Here is a 7146-nt window from a genome sequence, read left to right on the forward strand (position 1 = left end):
AACATCAACAAAAGTAAAACAAGAATAATGGGGTGTAGTGAAATTAAATCAGATTATGTATAGGAAATTTAATGAGAAATGTGTTGCTAGTTGGAGAGAAAAATAACTGATAATGGCAAAAGCAAGAAAGTTATTAAATACGGCCTTGCAATACGAAGGAAGTGTTTTCTGAAAGAAAGGTATGTAGTGTCTAATACAAATGGAAGCGTTAAGAACTGTATTCATACAATATTTGGCTAGAGTAGACGGTGCCCTTGTACGAATGTACAACATGGACGACGAACAGCAGTGACAAGAAGAGAGTAAAAGTTATGGAACAAAGAAATAGAAGACTCTGGGTGAATGTTATAGCTGTCAGTTAATTTTCACATGATTGGTTTCTAAATGAAGGTACCCCATCATAGGCCAACATGAAATGTGAGCAAAATTAAACCGACCCAGAAAATATTTTATGCAAATTTATATCACCTGCATCAGGACTGGACGATGAGAGTTGGGTTGCCTATCTTAAGGTGCATAAAGTATTTTCTGGCCCAGTTTTATTTTTCGACATTCTATGATGGGGCACGTGTATAGAAGTTCGAACATAATAATTTAACCATATTTAGGTTGTATCTGTTTGTGTTTTATCTTGCCAAGAAAGAGAAGATAGAAATGTGGAATGAATGTTTTTATCTTTCTCACGTTATCATTACACGTTTCTGATGTAAATGCAATATACTATACTTTGTATTTGTTCTTGTGAGAGTCAATATGTTTCAGTTCTCATCACCATATTCTTTTTAGAATATAGCATATATAATATAGAATATATAGTAAGCCATAGGGGTCTAACGTGCTGCAGCGAAACCAGAGAAAGGGCTCTGACATGTTGAAAGTTAAATATAACATGCTATGTGTCATTCTTTCCCTCTCTGCATCTGTCTCTGTCTGTCTCTCTCTCTCTCTCTCTCTCTCTCTCTCTCTCTCTCTCTCTCTCTATCTATCTATCTCTCTTCTTTTCTATAGTTATTTTGTCCGTGTCATAATCAGAAATATGCAGTTTGGTTGGTCTGCCACCGTTAATGTTGCTCTTCTTCTCATAGAAAGTAGTAAAAGTAACGTAAATCAATTTTCTATGTTTGCAAAATGTAATAAGTTGAACGCAAACTGACGGCGTTTTTCATGTAGGCGAATTTTGTGAGCCCAGTATTACGATATAAACAATGTTCGCGGTCGTCCTGTAAATGAAACTAATTAAAATACGACTGAAAATTTAAAAAATAAACCTTTCAATTAACCCACTGACAACAGATAAATTAGCAGTGTATTATTTGATAGGCTGATCATGTGGTTTCTATTACATGTGGGATTTCATTACCTTAATTTAGCGATGAAAATCAATTATGAACTCATGAACTGCATGTTTCATTCACAAGCCTTCGCTGTGATTAAGCTGTTACAGGTGCCTTGTGGTTGTTTTAGTTTCACATTACTGAAATCTGTAGTCTGAAAAACCACGAAGTGACTTGTATTTTGCAGTGTCTTCTGCCAATAATTCACAAAAGAAGTGCATATCGTTTTCTATGAGAAACTATATTATTTTCTTTAAAAAATCACCTATGAAAACTTCGATATCGAGTTTAGCATTTAACCAGCAGTGTCTGCGCTGATAATGATATATGCAAGTGTGTTTCACTTGCGTCCACTTTCCTGTTGATTTATCTTTAAAGTAGTTTGATGATAATTCTTTCCTTTGTCATAATTTCCACGATGAGAGAGTTCGCACATGGTGTATATTTCCACTACCTGCCTTTTTGACAGCAATGAGACCGTGCTGCTTGGAATACGGGTCTAGCTACTGTCACTGATTATATGAATAAATAAATTATGCAATTTGGAGACTTACTTATGCAACTTGCAACGGCATTCTAATGATTTCTTTCATCAAAGATAAAGCTGCAGGCTCACTTCACCTCCGGTATGCTGTAGATCTGTAAATTATGATGACAAATATTTCCTGCAGCTGGGCTCCGTGACGGATCACACCTACTCAGAAGGCCCGCCCAAACGAGGGTCCAATGGAAATGTTGAAGCTGGGTCAAGAAAATCCAGATGGCGTCTTGAACTGGCTATTACCATGGACGAGTGCTGCGTGTGTTAGTACGATCCTGAGTCAAAGGGGAATAAAGGGAACGCATGGATCCACTAGCGCAGAAAAAGGCGAAGACACAGTCATCATCAGGCGTAGTGGTGCTGAGTACGCCAGGAACTTTTACCAAGTGGTGCTACACGATTACTTTCGTAAGAGGCAAATCGTCAGAGAGTGTAGAATAGAAACCTCCTGATGGGGTTATAGGGCTGTGAAGGCGAATCTTCACAGAAAGCTCCCCAAGGGGGTGTTTCTGTACCACGATGACACCCTAATTCATTTGGCACAGGACACTCACAAGTGCTACCCTTTTGGGTCTCGGATTTTGCTTCGACGCTCCTCTTCTCCTCTCTATCCTCCTAACATTGCACACAGTGACTAGCGCCAGTTTCCTCAGAAAAAGGAAGAATTTCGTGACAGTCATTTTCAGAAAGACGACGAAGTGATTTTCAAGATGGAACGTTTCCTTAACAGCCATAAGGGCTGTTGGTGTCCACCAAGTTGTATGTAGTTGTGAAACTGTGTCGCATTGGAGACAGAAAGTGTAAGGAAGGACGAAAGTCGGATTTCTTGCTCAGGCACCATATTCAGGTGCCGTACAGTGGTTCCATTCATACCCTACATCTCGCAAACACTGTATTATGATTGGAACAAAAAGGTAATAAACGAGATATGTGGCATCAGGGGTCCTAGAGGGTACAGTATTAGGCCCATCACGCTTCTCATTAAATGTTATGTCAAATATTCTCTCGCATTGCAAATATCACTTATACAGTGAAGACAGTCTATTATAAGCATGTAAATACCGATTTAATTGCCGTATCAGTGTGGATGACGAGCATAGGCTTGAAACTTAACCCATCAATAACTTTAGACGCTCACAAAAGACATATTACCCTTCAGTTCAGAGACTCTCTTCCACAAATAATCCTAAGTGGCATAGATGTAGCCTGTTCTTCTTCTGCAGAGAAATTCGGAATAACTGTTGACCGTCATTAAACTGAACGCACAACTGCAGTCTGTAAGAAGGTGTACTCGCAACAGTAATATAAAAATAACGTCCTTTCAAGCTTAAAAAGAAGTTCATAAAGACATTAATACTCCCCATAATCGACTATGGTGAAGCTAATCACCAAGGACTTTCGTATGAAAGCTCATGCAGGCTGTCACTGATAATGAATGCTTTTGTACTGTACATTTGTGACATACACTTTCTCGATCACATAACACCAGTGTACGAGCAATTATCGTGGCTACCTGTCGATAAACATAGAGACAGTAGTAATGGGGTCTGTATGGACCACTTTTTCCCAGAGATATGTTTAGACCAAATTGCCCAACGAACTACGACCAAATAACAAATGTACATTAACAATAAAGATAGTGAAATGAAGCTGAGTAAATGATCAAGCAATAATATTACATGATGACAAAGAAAAATTATAATAAAACAACCGCTGGATCACTTATGAGCAATCGCTCTACACATCTAATTAAAGGAGGAAACCAGGAAATAAATCAAAAATATGAAAATTTTGATAAAATTTCAAAAATCCATAGGGTACCCCTTAGACCCTCAAAAATGGCCGAAAATGATTAATTTATTTTTGGTGAAGATAAAAATTGAAAGAGCAAAAATATGTTTTTTATATAATAAATATTATGTCAAATAATAATCAACAAATTAGTGAGAGTGTGAGTGAGAATGAGCGTGTGATTAAAAAATTTGCCTCCCAATATAAACTCAAATAACTAAGAGAGTTTGGTAAGATATACAGAATTAAGTATTACTACAAATTTAACAAATAAGAACTATCTGAACAAATTTTCAATGAATGAAAGTCGTTATGAGCAGCAAGACATAAAAGATCGAGCTAAGAAAAATGGCAAAGGAACAAAACATAAATGTTATTTCTGGTTCAACACACCCAAATTAATAAAAACAACAGCAGATTACAGAAGCAAACTACTAGGAGGACCTGCATCAAAGTTTTTTCGACATATTGTAAGACAAGAACGTAATAATCAGTAATATAACAACTTTCCCTTTGACAGTTCGTTATTTGAAACGAAGAAGAACTTTAAAGTAGTTGAAGTAAGTGAACCACTATTCAGTCACAAATTTAAGACATATACAACAGAGTATCAAATAAAATTAACAAATATAAAAGGAGAAACAATAACACAAACCATGAACCGTTTACATAGTACTTCAGACGACATGATTGATCAAGCTAAACACACCTCCAAGTTTCAAGCAGGTGATAAACTTAGAGTAATGGCACTTAACAATGGATTCTGGACAAAAGCAATATCCACACCAGTAACAACTGAACTTAATGCACGAAACGTTTTGGATCATATACAAAGAATTTTAACTTCAGACGAATCAGTCGACATAGAAGAAACAACTTTAAACATACAAGTGATCAAAATACCAAGAGGAAGTAAAACTAACAAAAAAAACTACTTAATATCACTGAAGACAAAAGAATCAAGAAGTGTATAACATTTATTAACAATAAAGATAACCTCTGTTGTCCATGTGCAATAATTACAGCTTTAACCTACATAACAAACATCATATTTGACAAGGAGCTAACAAAACAAAACATTAAAGACATAAGAAGAGGTCGAAAGATACAAACAACGTTAACCAAGGAACTTTGTAATCGTTTAAGTGAATATAATGAAGAAGGATTTACACTTGAAGACATTAAACGATGTGAAGAACTATTGAACGTACAAATAAAAATCGTGTGTGCTGATAACTTTAATTGTATCATTTACACCGGAAAAAATCGTGAAACACAAATATATCTGTACAAGAATGGGAACCACTTTGATGTAATCAATAGTATGCAAGCCTTTATTGGTTCTAATTATTATTGCTACAAGTGTGACAAGGCTTATAACACCAAAGAGAGACACATAGAATGTAAACCAACAATATTAGCTTGTTACATGTGCAAGGAAACAAAACATGAAGAACAAGAAATAAATAAGATTTACTGCAATGACTGCAATCGCTACTGCTACAACGAAACCTGTAAAAATAATCATAAAGAAATATGCGAGAAAATTTTTAAGTGTAAAGGTTGTAATAAAATTCTCGATCGATCAAAGAAACACACATGTGGTTATTACTACTGTCATAATTGTAACGAAACGGCTAAAGGAGGATCTCACCAATGTTTTATGCAAAAACGACGACAAAAACGTTCCAGATGTGATGACGAAATTGCATGTTTATGTAATATGACTGAAGAACCTTCGATTACCAACCTATTTCTATTGTTATTTAAATGTTGTAACAAATCAAGTCTTGGTAAACAAATTGTTGAAAGCAGTAAGAAGTACGAACGCATGTTGAACTGGAAAGAGCTTAAATCTTTATAGACAAAAAAAAAAATCAGGTAACATAACACAAGACGAATTTGAACGACGAGTTAAAGAGGTACTTATTGATCGAATAAAGTTAATAAACTGGTGTAAACACACTGAAAAGTACATTTTCTTTGACTACGAAGCACAACAACAAACAGGAATACACATAGCTAATTATGTAGTTGCACACGACTTTGAAGGTAACAAATACTACTTTGAGAACAACAATTAATTTGCAAATGGTTAATTTCCGAAGAACACAAGAATCACACATGTATAGCACAAAACTCCAAAGCTTATGATTCACATTTTGTCCTTCAGTACTGTATAAAAAATGGTTTGAAACCTTACACGATTTACCAAGGATCAAAACTCATGTTGCTACAAATAGAGATAATAAACTTAAAAGTTATCGACAGCATTACTTTCGTTCCACAACCACTTGCTTCGTTTCCTAAAACATTTGGTTTTGAAGAACTAAAGAAAGGTTACTTTCCACACCTGTTTAACACACCCGAAAATCAAGATTATTTCGGACCAATACCTGCTGCTAAATACTATGGACCAAGAACAATGAAGAAAGAACAAAGAGTAAAATTCCTCCAATGGTACAAAGAAAAGAAACAAGAAAATAACATATTTGATTTTAAGAAAGAACTTAAAGAATACTGTGATTCAGTTGTAGACATCTTACTTAGAGGTGGTATTGAACTAAGAAACCAGTTCCTTGAAATTGCTAACATTGATCCTTTCCAATATCTAACAATAGCTAGTGTCTGCATGGGTATTTACCGATCAAAATACATTCAAGAGAAAACCATAGGTGTGATAAAAGAAAACAAAAAAGGAACATTTTCCAAACAATCGAATGCTTCGTTTAACTCTTTTGAAAACCCCAACTTTCAACATGTGTTAAATAATGGTGAAGTAACAATTTGTGGTTCAAAAGTCTATGGTTATGATTCTACAACCAGAACTGTTCATCAATATCATGGATGAAACTTCCTGGCAGATTAAAACTGTGTGCTGGACCGAGACTCGAACTCGGGACCTTTGCCTTTCGTGGGCAAGTGCTCTACCAACTGAGATCCAAGCACGACACACGCCCCGTCCTCACAGCTTTACTTCTGCCAGTACCTCGTCTCCTACCTTCCAAACTTTACAGAAGCTCTCCTGCGAACCTTGCAGAAGTAGCACTCCTGAAAGTAAGGATATTGCGGAGACATGGCTTAGACACAGCCTGGGGGATGTTTCTAGAATGAAATTTTCACTCTACAGCAGAGTGTGCGCTGATATGAAACTTCCTGGCAGATTAAAACTGTGTGCCGGACCGAGACTCGAACTCGGGACCTTTGCCTTTCGCGGGCAAGTGCTCTACCAACTGAGCTATCCAAGCACGACTCACGCCTCGTCCTCACAGCTTTACTTCTGCCAGTACCTCGTCTCCTACCTTCCAAACTTTACAGAAGCTCTCCTGCGAACCTTGCAGAAGTAGCACTCCTGAAAGAAAGGATATTGCGGAGACATGGCTTAGCCACAGCCTGGAGGATGTTTCTAGAATGAAATTTTCACTCTACAGCGGAGTGTGCGCTGATATGAAACGGGGCGTCAGTCGTGCTTGGATAGCT

The 7146-nt window shown here is 36.6% G+C and overlaps 1 non-coding gene across 1 annotated transcript; it reads right to left on the reverse strand.

Moving 5' to 3' along the window:
- Nucleotides 1-6840: 6840 nt before the first annotated feature.
- Nucleotides 6841-6915, reverse strand: Trnas-cga. The gene has a single exon. It is a non-coding gene; the product is annotated as a tRNA-Ser (tRNA).
- Between the last annotated feature and the right edge of the window lie 231 nt (nucleotides 6916-7146).

The sequence above is a fragment of the Schistocerca piceifrons genome, chromosome 8 (assembly GCF_021461385.2).
Source record: "Schistocerca piceifrons isolate TAMUIC-IGC-003096 chromosome 8, iqSchPice1.1, whole genome shotgun sequence".
Lineage (NCBI taxonomy): Eukaryota > Metazoa > Arthropoda > Insecta > Orthoptera > Acrididae > Schistocerca > Schistocerca piceifrons.